The sequence below is a fragment of the Pelodiscus sinensis genome, chromosome 1 (assembly GCF_049634645.1).
Source record: "Pelodiscus sinensis isolate JC-2024 chromosome 1, ASM4963464v1, whole genome shotgun sequence".
NCBI lineage: Eukaryota > Metazoa > Chordata > Testudines > Trionychidae > Pelodiscus > Pelodiscus sinensis.
In genome coordinates this window covers 174054142-174069492 of record NC_134711.1, presented here as the reverse complement: position 1 = coordinate 174069492, position 15351 = coordinate 174054142, and the positions used below count along the sequence as shown (strand labels likewise).

The 15351-nt window shown below is 38.9% G+C and overlaps 1 long non-coding RNA gene across 1 annotated transcript in view; it reads left to right on the top strand.

The window, feature by feature from the left end:
- The first annotated feature begins 4612 nt into the window (after positions 1 to 4612).
- Positions 4613 to 15351, top strand: part of LOC142826930 (uncharacterized) — a 34491-nt gene continuing 23752 nt past the window's right edge. Inside the window, exon 1 of the long non-coding RNA XR_012901208.1 lies at positions 4613 to 4854. This is a non-coding gene — a long non-coding RNA (uncharacterized LOC142826930). The remainder of the gene's footprint in view (positions 4855 to 15351) is intronic.

The window sequence follows — 15351 nt, the reverse complement described above, 5'->3', positions numbered from 1 at the left end:
CTGCAGCTTCATCCAAGCTGAACAGAACAGCAGTACGGAGCTTCAGAACTCTTGCCAGCAGCTGATTAATTATTTGTCAGGATTCAGCTTTCTGGATCTCAAGTGATGAGTTCAGGTATTTAATTAAATATTCATAAAAAGGCTAAGGTGGAGTCAGGAATCTCAGCAGGTTATTAATTAAATGTAGACAGCAATGAAGGGGGAATGTCTGAGACTGGAAAACACAATCTCATTATGTATGTTGACCCAAATAAAACAAGAGAAATTTGCTTTTGAGGGTATTCAGTAATTGAGAAATATGTCATAATAGTACAAAGACTACAAAGTTAGTTTGTTCTGCAACAGTCTTATGAATTCTTTTGTGGTTTGAATATAGACTAATATTAGTATATCTTTTCATAAAACTAGTTTATGATTCTTCTGGTTTTTAGACTTTTTTTAAAAAAATTGGATATTTAGGTCCAAATTTACAGATATGTCTCCTTAATTATACATACAAAATTGTTTGTACTTTCAAAATCCCCATTGTTCATACAGATGTCTATGTCCATATTGAAGTTAAGTAGGAAGGAGACCAAACACTTTTTTGGAGCAGTATAAAACATATTGAAATGGCTTTTATTTGGGCTAGGAATGGTGAGAGAAGTGAAGGTTTCTTCTATGATATTCACTAACTAGTATTTCCTTTAATTTGAGATTTGGTAGAATGCTTTCCACTTGTTCAAAGGACCTGGTTTGCTTCTTCTCTCTCTCCTCAGATAGTGTGTGTGGAGGGGTTGGGGGCAGTACAGCAATGTTTCTTTGTTTCTATCATAACATTTTCTAAGTCCCACACACAGCAATTCTGGGAGGAGAATGAATTGTAAAGCTCTGCCACTTTCTATGTGTCTATGGACACCGAAGTGGTGGTGGGAAAAGCTGAACCCTCACACAAAAAGGCAGGGACCATTTAGGAATATTTCAGAGTATCACAGTGATTTTAGTGATGTAATGTTAGAGAGAAAGCACTTCACTAACTACTCTCAGCCACACAGCCTCAGCTTTCCTGGTGGAGATACTGGAGCCCTAAAGTCACTGGAGTGTAAACAAACTTGTAAAAAGGCAAGTGCCCACATTTAAAGCTCTGCCAACTTCCTGGGATATATGGATTTAACAAAAGCTTTCATTACATCTCAGCAGTGTTCTCTGTGGATAACAGACCTCACACAAATCAAAGATCTGAGTCCAGTTTCAATACCACCCTGCTGTGCTTTGTCTACAGTAGGACATGTTTTCTCCATTTCTAACAAAAGTGAATCTACATTGGTCCTATTAAAGCATTAATTTCACAATAAAGTATGTGCCAATGCTCTTACCACTGTTACCTAGCCCTGTACTGAATCTTCTTTTCTTGTGGGGCAGGAAGCATATTTGTCATGCTCAGGGTGACCCAAACCTAAATCAGAGTAGGTGAGTGTAGTCAGAAAGAGTAAGTCTCAGGTCTGACACCGGGTTCCCAAAATACAAAACACGTCACACAGGTATCTGTCGAACACAAACAGTTTATTATCTGACAGCTAAGAGCTGTGCCCCATAAATGGAAGAACAACATAACAAAGAAGTGGCATCTCTCACGTCCCTTCCTGCAAGCCTGGGACCCCGGGTAGGCTGCGGACGAAGTGGGAGGTTGTCTTAGTTTCCGAGGAGCTGGAACCCAAAGCCCATTGGTGAAGTTCAATTTGCTATGCTCTGAGGCAGCCTTAAATATAGTTTTCCTGCCTTGTTTGGCAGTTTGGAAATTTCCAGGGCTCTCATTAGTGCTGATGTAGAGCTTAGCTGTTAGTTATCGATCTGGTTCTGATCTGGGTCTTCTTGTTCTTTGGCCCTATTTACGTGATCAGTACGTTAGGGTAAACAGAATTGTTTATGCGTTCTTGTGCTTTACCCTTATCTTATACTTGTTCTTGCTATACTGGCAACAATGCTTATCTTAAGTGGCGTATATTCCCAAATACTTGTTTCTGGTTCATCAGATATAGGGAAAAGGGAAAGGGGGGGAAAGAATGCAGGCCTCACCACCCCTAAACTATCACATACAAAGTTCTTCTACAATTGACTACTATAGTGAGTAAAGTCAAGAACAACCCACATTTTTGGATACCTCACACACAGGTTTTCCAGTGCTTTTTCCCATGGGTGATGTTCCAATGCTACAACTACTTACAAAAAAGCCTCATATTACTCATTCTGCTGATAGCTGGGTCACCTACCCAATGATGACTTATTTCAATGTTTTTTGTGAAGCTTGCCCTTGTCGTAAGCGTGTCAGTGTGTATCTTCCTCCAGGAGCACACTAAAGTACCATTCTAGAATTTTAGCTTGCAGTTGCTTTGCAGTAATTCGTGTGATTTATCTTGTACAATTGTGCAGTAATCATTAATACTCATTATATTGTAGGTAGAACAACTGTCAATCTGACATCTTTATGCATGAGCCTATTTCACCAGTGAAACCTGGAGTTTAATGTTGTATGCTTCTCTTTTCTCCTTTGTCTTCCACGTTTTTAGCCCAGTATGTGAGGGAATGCACAAACTCAGCATATTTATTTACTACTTTGTGTATATTAAGGGCCAAATGATCCAGAATGGAACTGAGGTCTACATGCAAAGCAAATGCATAGTTACAGTTATGACTTTGCGAGTGAAGTAAATACCTGCCCAGCCACATTTAAAAAAAACAACAACAGAGAACAGGTTGTTTTTTCATGTAAGTCTATGCTTTCACCTCTTAAAAACAAAGAGCTCAATTCTCTGTGTCTGATGATACTACTACTCAATAGATCTGGTTGGAAATTTTCAGAAAGTACATACATTTTACGTTGTAAAATGCCAGTTTTTCAGTATTGCAGTATTCCCCAACAATACATGTACTTTGGAAAAATCTTTTGACAAAAAGCAGCTCATTCACCCACCTGATACTCTTTCTGTGCTCTCCAGCTCCTTAATAGGGTGCTGGCAAATATAAGCTTCAAGGCTGCAGGCTCCTTCCTCAGTCAGTTGTGTGGAAAAACCAGGATCCCACGTGGGCTATTTCAGAGCCCAAGCTAATGGGAGCCCAAAGAACATATTTCATATTGGAAATACTGAGATGCTCCCACAGAGGCAATATCTGGGAATTTCTGAATCATGGAGAAGTTGGATTTGTTTGTTTTCTCCCCCTGATTTGGAATGGTGGGCTTTTTTTTTTAATTTGTAGAGCTGTCAATCAGTTCTCATGTAATGAAACGAAAACACAAATTAAAAAAAATATTGTGAATAATTGCAGTTTTAATCACGCTGCTAAATAGTAGAATGCCAATTAAAATCATTAGATTAGATTAGATAAGATTAGATTAGATATTTGAATATTAAAATAACCAAAAGAAATGCAATTTTCCTATTTACCTTATACAAGTACTGTAGTGTGAATTCCTTATTATGAAAGTACAAATTACAGATGCAGATGATTTCATAACTGCACACAAAAAGAAAACAATGCAAAATTTACCTCTTACAAGTCCACTAAGTCCTTCTTCCTGTTCAGCCAATAGCTAAGAGAAACAAATTTGTTTACACTTGCAGAAGAGAATGCTGATTCCTGCTTATTTACAGTGTCACCTAACAGTGAAAACAGGTATTCCCATCGCAATTTTATAGCAGGCATTGCAAAGTATTAATGTGCCAGATATTTTAGACATTTGTATGCCCTTTATGCTTCAGCCACCACAACAGAGGACATTCTTCCAAGTTGATGGTGCTTGTTAAAAAAAAAAAGATGTTAATCAAATTTGTGAGACATCTCCTTAGGGGAGAATTATAGTTGGTTTGGTTGATGACCGAACACTTTAACTACAGATTTAATAAAATACAAAGAAGATACCAGAGTGGCTTTTAAAGATATCTACTGTACTCCACACAAGGTTTAAGAATCTGGAAAATCCAAAATCTGAAAGGGATAAGGTATGGAATATGGTTTTAGAAGTCTTCAAGGGACAATACTTTGATATGGAAACTACAGAACCCGAGCCACCAAAAAAGGAATATCAACCTTTTGCCTGTGGCATCTGATTCTGAGAATGAAAATGAATATGCATTGATCCACATTGCTTTGGATAGTTATCAAGCAGATCCCATTAGCTGTATGGAGACATGTCCTCTGGAATAATGGTTGAAGTGTGAAAGGACATACAAACCTTTAGTGCATCTGTCATGTAAATATTTTGTGATGCTGGCTACAACACCATTCAGATACCTGTTTTTTTTCACTTTTGGGTGACTGTAGAAAAGAAGTGGGCAGCATTATTTTCTGCAAATGTAAACAAACTTGTTTGTTTAAATGGACAAGAAGTAGGGCTGAGTGGACTTGCGACTCTAAAATTTTACACTGTTTTATTTTTGAATGCGTGTTTTGAATGCAAAGTTATTTTTGTACGTAATTCATATTTGTAAGTTCAACTTTCATGATAAAGAGATTGTACTATAGTACTTGTAGTGGGGGAATTCAAAAATAGTAATTTTTTTGTTTTTATAGTGCAAATATTTGTAATAAAAAATGAAGTGAGCACTGTACACTTCGTATCCTGTGTTGAAATTGAAAAAAATATATCTGAAAAGGTAGAACACACCCACAATGTTTAAATAAATAGTATTCTGCTTTTGGCTAACAGTGCTATAAATAATGACTTTTTTAGTTGCTTGACAGCCCTATTTTTTGTTTGTTTTTTCTGAAAAGCTTTATGTTTTCTATATGAAATTAAAATTGCATTTTTTGACCAGGTTCAGTGAGCAAGTATGGCAGAAGCAGGATTTTTTCCACCCATTTGAATACTTCTAAAAGGTAATCCTTTATTTTTGATCCTTCTTTAGTTGTGTCTTTTTCCACAGTAGTTGCATTAATTTTCAGAACATTGTGTTAGGTTTCTTTGTGTTCATTTTATGGAAAGTATCCTGTATATCTAATGATTTTGGATTGGGAAATATGAACACCAAATAATGAGTTTAGTATTTGAAAGAGCATGTTATTGCTTTATTTAGCAAAATTTTCCAGATAGAGTACATGATTTTCCATAAAGTGGTTGTTTGCTGTGTTAGGTTAGACAGGACCTCTACTGGTCGAGGTAAGGGAGGAGTTAGTGATCTGTGTAGGAGAAATGAATTGTAACCAGTCTTGTCCTGTGACACCTGATGGCAGCTATCAAGCCTACATAGATTAAAAAAGGAGGAACTGGGGTTTAGATCTGTGTTTAACTGACTGAACGATCTTGGATTTGTAACAGAGAGGACCAAAAATACAGTGGCATATTTAGATTAAGTGGGGCCCTATGCTCAATTTCATTTTTGGGGCACACTAAGGACCATGCCAAGAAAAAGAACATTCACCCTCCCATTTTTCATTCTTTTTTCTTCATCCTCCTCCTATATTATAAATAATAAGTAAATGAAAATAAATTGAGGCACCTTGATTGGTTCTTTAGTCTAATTTTTTTTTCACGGACCACTTGAAAATTGCCACTTAATGATCTTTCCAAATATTGTTTGTACCATTAGCTAACTATTGTAAAGTGCTTTGGATAAAAGCACTTTATGAAAAAAACATAACCTATCCTCAGTCCATCTGAATAGAATTCGCAGAACTTTTGGTCTAGATGAAAGCTTGTATTTGCATTAAGCTAACATGAAAAATGTGTAAAAATAAAATATATAGAGGATGAATGAATGGAAAAATAAAAGTTATCTTCCTCTGAAGAAACTTACTCAATTTTAAAAAAAAATTATTCAGATAGCTTTCTTTCTTTCTATATTTTCAGAATGGTTTCTACATTTGGAAAGGTTGCCTACAAACCATTATGTACAAGTTTTATTCAAAGCTATACATCATGTACAAGTCCTACACAAATCAACTGGTGATCTCGAAGCACAGACCTCACCATATTTTAGAAAATGAATTAAATGTTTCACTTCTTCAAAAAGATTTATGTCTATGTCCTCTGGGTAGAATTCACTTAATTTCTTACTGTAGTAGTTTTTAGCATCTTCATCCATTCATCTGTCAAAAAACATGCATAATAAATCAACAGTTTTCTTTAGAGATTCACATCTACTCTGCAATTGCGCTATTATTGTGTCACAAATAACATAGACGGTCTCAACTATGATCTTCTCTTTCCATTTTAAATTGATTTCATTGTTTCTAGTTTCATCGAAAAATAAGTTCCTGGGTTTTTTTTATACTTCTCATCAGATATATCAAAGGAACCTATATTTTCTGTTAATGTTAGTGCCTCTGTTTCTATGGACCTATAGTCATTTCAAACTTCAATGAGAAAACTTGCAACTGAGGCTAAAAATTGTGTAACATTCAATAAATTTGAATCCACTTTTTACATGACTTTCTGATGGCATTAATTTTTTTAAGTAAATGGTTCCACAAAATAGTAAAAACAGTAATATCATCTTTTTCAAAGATTTCTGCTAAGGATTTTGCTTCAGTTTTCACATGTAGCTTTTCAGAATTTGATGTGGCTATGTCTAATAAAGTTCTCTTTACAACATCATAGCTTATTTTCAAAGACAAAACAGCATCTGCATGAACAGACCTCCTGGTGTCACAAATTCTTTTGACTGCCGAATGTTTTCCATTTGCCTGCTCCAAGTGTGATTGTAGCATTCTTCTCCAATGTATGGAAACTGAAAAAAAGCATATGTGTTTTGAATGAAGTAAAAAAATATGTTGCCCCCTCATAAGGGTGTAGCTACAGCATTGCAGATTAAATTTAAGGAATGACTGGAACATGGTATGTATAAAGCTGAGGGATTTGCAGAGCAACACAAAGAAATTGCTCTATAACTTCACCATTGCCAGCCACATATATTTAAATTAATGTTAATGGTGTACATAATTCACATCTGGTGTTGAATCGACTATAATGGGAGAGTACCTGGCATCCTTTACTTCATCAGAAAATTGGTTTCTGAACTGCTTTGCCATTTTAGTAATCAATTCGTAGGTTTGGTGTGTTAAAAAGTTGATCTTCCCTGATCCACAATACTGATAATTTTTTAAATATTCGCTGAGAAAATTGTCAAATTCACTAAGATATTCAAGGCAGGTTAAAAATGTCCTTTGTGATTTGACCCTGTTGACTCTTCATGTCCTCTTAGAGGCAATCCCAAAGAAGACAGAAGTTTCACATTCACAACAACACATCTCAGCACTTTCCTCCAATAGGAACACTCCTTCTCATACTGAGCCAATAATGCAGAATCATTTCTTTCAGACAATTTACATCTTTGAACAAACTTAAACAAGGCATTAATATGAGCTTTGGCAGTTTCAATATCAACAATATCTCTTGCAACATTTATCCAATTGGAGTACCTGTTGACAAATGTTTGTTTTCCTTTAGTATGGTCAGGGAATAATTTGCAAACATGACAGTAAACTGCATTAGTGATTTCCAAAAAAATCAACCAATTTCTTATTTCCGTAGTCCCATTTTTCTTCATTCTCAGAAAATGGGACTCATGAATACCTCTTAATTGTTTTTGTCCTCCAAACCCATATTCTTTTCTCAAATTTTCCATATTACCTATGTTTTTGGGTTTATTTTCTAAAAAATATTTTATCATGTTCAATTAAATAGATTTTGGCCATAATGCAATGCCTTCTGGGTTGGTTTCTTCCCTTACTTTGACAAAATTACCAATATTTACTATTTCATTGCCACTTCAGAGTCCACTTTTTCAACGTTTGCAGTCGTTGTGGTATCCCCACAACATGGCAAGTGATCAGATAATTGAGATGTTTCCTTGCCCATACTTTTTGATGAACATCCTCTACAATATTTCAAGTTTTTTAAAATAAGAAAACAAACTGTCTTTTTTCTTAGCTTTGTCTTTTTGCCTGGCTTTAATTTTATTTTTTTATTTTTTGACTGCCAGACTCATAGTATCACTTCATTATTGAAAAAACTGACCTTAATTTTTAGACAAATTAAAAATGTTTGAAAAAAGCAGGGTTGGAACTAAGGGTGGGCCTCAGTGGTCTGTATCACACATTCTCCAGTTAGGTTTAACACCAGTGGCACTGGAAAGCTTTTAATAGTGGGATACAGAAAGCCAGCCACTGTCTCTCCTGAGCATAGGTCCAACCCTCTGTGCAGGCCATAGGCACAGGAACTTAGTGTTCAGGCAGAGCTGCTGACAGAATAGCCAGACCGCTAGGCCCCCCAGAAGGGCAGGACCTTCGGTAGAAGGGGCAGAGCTGGGGGCCCTGCTCAAGATCAAAGCCACCATGGTGGGACTGAAGAAGAAAACTGACAGAAGAGACATAAAGATCTCCATGACCGTGGAGGATAGCTTTAGGCATCCCAGTGGCCTACGCTGGCTGGCCTGGAGTAGTGGATAGAGACCAACATGTGCTCCACCTGAAGGTGGGTGGGGAACAGTTCCATTGGCCACCTGAGCTCCCTCCCTCACCCTAGGTTCCCCATCCTCCAGCTGCTCTCCCCTTTATCCATGGGCAGCAGCCACTCACCAGGTGGCAGCCAACAGCAGCACATTACAGGGGGCTGGAGGACTCCGGAGGAAGGGACAGTGCAGCCACACAGCCAGTAGCTGAAGAGAAGCAGCACTTTCCTGCTTCAAAGCTTTTATCCAGCCAACTGTGCGTCTTCCCAGTGCTCTTCTGAATTCTTCCAGCCCATGTTTGCACTGCTTGCAGCATCCTGCTGACTCTCCTAAGGCTGAAATACGCAGGTGAGCTTCCCTGCTCTCTTGTTCCTCACATAGCCCTCTCTGCAGAGGGACTGCCACCCTGCATGGGAGGAGAGTCAGACACAGTGTTGGACTACACGGCCCTGGGAGCTACAGGGGGTGGGTGGCGTGCCAGGGTACAGCATGTTTCATTATAAATCAGCTCCTGCAAAAATAAATGGGGTAGAGTAACTGTTCCGAATTATGAACCCTACAGAGAACCAAGCTGGGGAAAATGCTTGAACTGCACTTCTTATTGTTCATTTGAAATTCAAAGAGAGGCTCTTGAGTCTTGATCTTATGCAGCAGGTATGCACTCTATTTTATAGCAGATGGGAAGGTCACCTTCCCTCACAAATATTCAAAATAGAATTAATCTCTTCAACATTAATGGCTCAGTTGTAAGTTCTACAACATCTACATGCTGCTTAATAGGAAAATATATCTTTTTTCAATTTTGATGCTGCCTGGCAAAGTTTCATTACTTTTTTTTCCTTTCCATCATAAATTTGTCCCTGAAATTAGACAGGTTGTAGACATCCAGTGATAATTTGCTCTCACTAAGTTCTTAATTTTGATTACTCTATTGCAGGGCTACAATAGATTACTCTATTGCAGTCTGTGGCCCATTTGTTTGCAGCCCATGATGCAGTTTGAGTTTACGTGGGGCTCAACACGTGTCCCGTGGGTGGAAGCCAAAACAAAAAAGTATAATGGTCTTCTGTGGTATGCTTTTTAGTAGTTAAATTCCTAGACTGTCATTACTCATTAAGGGTATGGCTAGATTCCATCCCTCTGTTGGCAGAAGGATGCAGATTAGGCAAGTCGACATTGCAAATGAAGCGGGGATTTAAATATCCTGCACTTAATTTGCATAAAAATGGCCACCGTTTTTACTGACTCAGTAATTTGTCGGCAAAAAGAGGCAGTCTAGAGGGGGATCTGTTGAGAAAGAAAGCCTTTTTTGACAGATCCTGTAAACCTCCTTGCAGGAGGCATAATGGATCTGTCGAAAAAGGCCTTCTTTCTCAAAAGATCCCCCTCTAGACTGCCTCTTTTTGCTGACAAAGTGTTGTCAGCAAAAACGGTGGCCATTTTTATGCAAATTAAGTGAAGGATATTTAAATCCCTGCTTTATTTGCAATGTCGACCTGCCTAATCTGCATCCCTCTGCCAACAGAGGAATGCAGTCTAGACATACCCTAAAAGTGCTGTCATATGGGTGGAAATCAGTTAAATATTGCATTTTATTAATATCAGCAGAACTGACTTAAATGGAGCCTGTTTGTTGTGTAGTCTTGCCTTAATCTTTGTATTCATGACCGTCAGTGCGAAATAAGCTATTTGCATATATTTGCATATATATTTGAATGTATATGCAACCACACTTAAATTGAGGCTTTCGGCATGTGCTGTGAGTATCATAGTGGCCTCCCAAGGCTTCCAAAGTTGAGTAGCCTTGTTCTATTGTATAGAAATTGACCTAGGTACACTTCTTATGCACAAATAATATCTTGACTTTCATCCTATGTTGCATGCAGACTATTTCAAAGAGAAAGAAGGGTGCTCAAATTAACTTCTTTTCTATAAATAGTTATATAAATTACTTATGAAGTATTCAGAAGGTAACCTTTTAAGAACTATATTTTAAATTGCTAAATGTGTCACCCAGACTCCACTTAGAATCCTGAAAATGGAACTGGACATGTTCCACCATGACTGGATTTTTCCATTTCTAATTTCATGGAGGTTAGGTCCATAAAAGGCTATTAGCCAGTGGATAGAAATGGTGTCCCTGGCCTCTGTTTGTCAGAGGCTGGGGATGGATGGCAGGAGACAAATCGCTTGATCATTGTCTTTGGTCCACCCCCTCTTGGGCACCTGGTGCTAGCCACTGTTGGCAGACAGGCTACTGGGCTAAATGGACCTTTGGTCCGACCCAGTACGGCCATTCTTATGTTCTAAGATGGACCCAATCCTGTTGCCACTGATGTTGATGACAAAATCTTCATTGACTTCAGTGCAAGAAGACTAATCATTAATATGTGATATCCCAATAACATGAAGTACTTGGGGGAAAGCAGATACCAGTTGACATACCACTCACAGAGAAATTTCTTTCTAGGATATGGTGATCTTTTTTTTTTGAGCCATTTAAGTTCTCTGTAACACAGAGATCGTGTTAATTCATCCTGTTGTCATGTCAATCTAGCCCTCAGTACAGTGTACCTGACCACTTATAGTAAGGTATGCACATCCTAAAAAGCAAATGCAGTCTACATAGCTATAAACACAGCTCTGATCTACTCTTACCCTGTAATTCATGAGAAAAGACTAAGCCTATCAACTAGAGGTTTTTATTGAGAGCGAACTCAAGTCACAAACAATTTCAGATAATTTGTAAAGGAAGTTCAACATGTACAATAACACTAGGGCTGTAAAATTGTGTAATACACATTTATATGACAATTATCTGCATTCTTTGGGTTCTAGACAAGTTAACAACGCATCCTGTAGTTTTGCATATGGTGAATGCCTGTGCTGTAAATCTCTGCTATAGATAATGTTATGAATTGCAGTTTTGGATATCTTTTTTGAATATTCTATTTGCCTTCTCTAAGATGCTCTAATGTGGAGGCTACAATTCCCCTCCCTTCCTTACCCACATAGGATATGAGCTCATATTTTAATGCATTAATAATGATTTTCAAACTTTGCTAACAAATATTATTTTTCATACTTTAACTTTATTTCTCTATGGTAGTACTTGTGCCGGCTATTACACACAGGGATCCGTTAATTGCCTGTGTTTGTTGAAAACAATTTTGGATGATGGTTATATTTAGTGATATCACAAAGTTGAAAATTATGATGATTCAATTCAGACCATGGATTTTTGAAGCAGCTGGCTAACATTCATTTGTAATTACAGAGAAATGTCTAAGTAATAATAGCCTTCAGAAGGCTGGCCAGGAATTTTCCATCAAAATATTTTTCATAGAAAATTTCTATCAAATTTCTGCAAATAATTATCATATACAGGCAGTCCCCAGGTTACGTACAAGATAGGGACTGTAGGTTTGTTCTTAAGTTGAATTTGTATGTAAGTCGGAACTGGTACATATTGTAGGGGAAACTCTAGCCAAACATTTCTCCAGAGCTCAGTTTTATTCCCCCACACCTCACTTCCCTCAGTCCTTTATTCTCAAGCTGAGGTGTCTGCTGAGAAAAGCTGCTCCGCGTCTCCCTGGTCTGCTGGGGGGAAGCAGCTAGTGCAGGGTTTCCTCACCCCGTTTGTAAGTAGGGATCCGATGTAAGTTGGATCCATGTAACCCGGGGACTGCCTGTATTGTTGGTTTGTGTGTATAAGATAAAATTGTTGTTTGATAGCATATATTGATAAAAATCTAATCCTTTCAAGCCTATGTTTCCCATGTGTCTGAACCAAAAAGATGTATCATGAGAGTTTTATTACCATTGCACATCATTATAAATGTACTTCAGCCCAAAAGGAGAATGGAAGTAAAAGACAGATTACCATTCCAATGAAGGAGTGTGGTAAGTCAGACGGCACACATTAATGTTAAACCAAGCCTTAAAAAGATATTTTGCTTCAGTTCAGCAACTAACATTAAAAGATTCAGAGAGGTAGCTGCCTTAGTCTGTAACTGAAACAGTGAATAGTTGTGTAGCACCTTGGAGATTAACAGGTGGGTTGTGCCCAAAATATCTCATGCTACCATCTAAATTTTTGTTAGTCTCTAAGGCTATGTCTAAACTACACCCCTCTCTCTATATCCATTTTTAGGAGTACAGGATCTTTCAAAATGGGGCATTTCTGTTGAATAAGTCCTGTCTAAACTGTCGGGGGTTGTTGTTTTTTTTTCCAAAAAGCCCCATATTTCCAATATTTTAGGCCAACCAGTTTCTCCTAGTCATAACACTGAAATGGGTGGTGGTGGTGGTGGTGAGAGGGTGGCCTAGATTCTTGAAAGTAGCATTTTGATTTTTGTCTCGCATACATTTTAGTTTCCTCCTCTGTTTTGAGGGTGCCTGCAATTCAGATTTTTTCTGGAGCATATCAGCAGCTACTAGGTTATGCAAGGTGCATACTCTACATCATAGATTCCCAAATTGTGGGGTACACCCAAAATTCCAGGGGAGGCATGAGGTGACCCAGCACTCCCCTGTCAATTTCTTCTGCCTCCCCCCCCCCCTCCCCCAAGAAAGAGCTCGGTCTGTCTGGTAAAAATATTCATAAAATACCATGTGAAATGTCCGGTATTTTCTGTTTTTCCTGGCTCGGGCACCTGCTGGAACACATACAGCTGAGGCTGGCTGGGGCAGGGGGAGAAGGATGGAGCATCCTGGGCAGACTTCAAAAAGGCCTCCTTAAAATGCCTGCTCTGCTCTTAAAAGGGAAACTTTTTTTTTTTTTGGTCAACTTTTGGTCCTACTTTGAAGTAGGAATAAGAGATCCTCCAGAATAGGGCTTTATTCCAGAGGATCGGGCCAGTCTAGACGCTTTTTTCCGGCTTTTCCCCAAGCCGGAAAAAAAGCGAAGGCCATGTTTATTTAAATCCCCCGCGGATTTCCCTATTCCCACTTTCAAAATTAGCATGCCCTTTCCGAAGAAGGGGCCAGTGTAGACGTAGCCCTGGAGTATGGCACCTTTTTTTTACACTGGTCCCGGGAATTAAAGGGTCCGTGACTGCTTTTTGGCCCAGTCAGTTCCTTTTTTTCCCCCTTGCTCAACAGGTTTTGCTACAATTTTGGGGGGGAGGGGAGGCATGAAGGTTTCTCAAAAACCAAAACGAGGGCGTGATGCCAAAAAGTTTGGGAACCATTGCTCTACATGCATATTCTATCTCATTATGTGTAGAGTAATGGGTTGGCACTCCCCTCCTGAAAGTACCCCCCATTTGACTGAGTGCAGGTTCCTGCACTACCTTCAATCTTCAGCCTTTCAGCTATTCAGCCCTCTGGCCGAGTCACACAGTCTGTGTGAAATCAAAAATCCCTTCCGGGTACATGCCTAAGAGGGGCCCATCCTGGTGTCCTCTACTAGTGTCCCTCTGAGTCCTGTCTCTCAATCTGTTTCTCTACTTAGTAGTGCATTAAATGTGAAAGTAAATGTGTCTGCAATTATGCATTCAGCTTTAGCTTACGATCAGGTTTGCAGATTAGTAGCTTTTTTTTTTTAAGATTGTTGCCAGGGATTCTGAAGTCATGCCCTAGCCATTGAGAAGAGCACGTTATATTTATACTTCCACAGCTAACAGAGATAAGCAGTAGGGACCCCTTTACTTGGGGCATAAGCAGTAGTTCTGAGTTCAAATACTTGTGAGTCTCTGTATGCAGTTGGCTTTTAAGGCAAAACATAGTTTTTCACAATTAGTAGAACCAGAAAAATGAAAACAATACAAAATCACACTTTTCACTATTTTGGGAAAATGCAAAGCTACTTTTTGGTTGTCCTCTTCTTGTGGGGAAGGTGACTTGTTAGGATTTTTTTAACAAAGCTTTTTCACTATGAAAATAGTGAAATTGCTGGGAAACTTTATTTCATCCCCTGCTCCTAGATGAAATAAAATCACTGCCTTCACTATGAAGAGTAGGGTTTACCAGTGGAATTAGTGACTTTTGGTTCAGGATCAATTCATGATCATATCATACAATCAGATATTTCATATGGAAATTTATGAACTACAAATTTTGCACAGTTCTTCCAGTGAATATAAGAAGCGATAGATATTTTTAGCTCCTGTTTACACTATAATTACTGTACCAGGTCACCAAATGCCAACAACATTGTGCTCCAGTCATATCCTTGTTATTTCAATTAGTTTATTAGTGTCAAAACTTCACAATTTGCAAGGGGAGTTGAGGGCTATAAATAGATGATGGACTTGAGCCTTGGCCTCAGCTGAATTCATGTATCACAGGACCTAAAGGATGTGGAACTTTCCTTCTCTTCATGGTCCTAGTGCTATCTGTTGGGTGGGGAAAGAGAAAAATTGGTTCCCAGAGGACAAGTTAGACCAGTCAAATGGTGGTGCTAAATATTGCTGATTTGTAATGGATCTCTAAGGCCACTATGTTCTGGCTACAGCCCCTTTTGCATAACCCTGACACACCCCTTTACTATGAGAGGGTATGTCTACACTACCCCGCTAGTTCGAACTAGCGGGGTAATGTATGCATACCGCACTTGCTAATGAAGCCCGGGATTTGAATTTCCCGGGCTTCATTAGCATAAGCGGGGAGCCGCCATTTTTAAATCCCCGCTGCTTCGAACCCCGTGCAGCGCGGCTACACGGGGCTCGAACTAGGTAGTTCGGACTAGGTGCCTATTCCGAACTACCGTTACTCCTCGTGAAACGAGGTGTACCGGTAGTTCGGAATAGGCACCCTAGTCCGAACTACCTAGTTCGAGCCCCGTGTAGCCGCGCTGCACGGGGTTCGAAGCAGCGGGGATTTAAAAATGGCGGCTCCCCGCTTATGCTAATGAAGCCCGGGAAATTCAAATCCCGGGCTTCATTAGCAAGTGCGGTATGCATACATTACCCTCCTAGTTCGA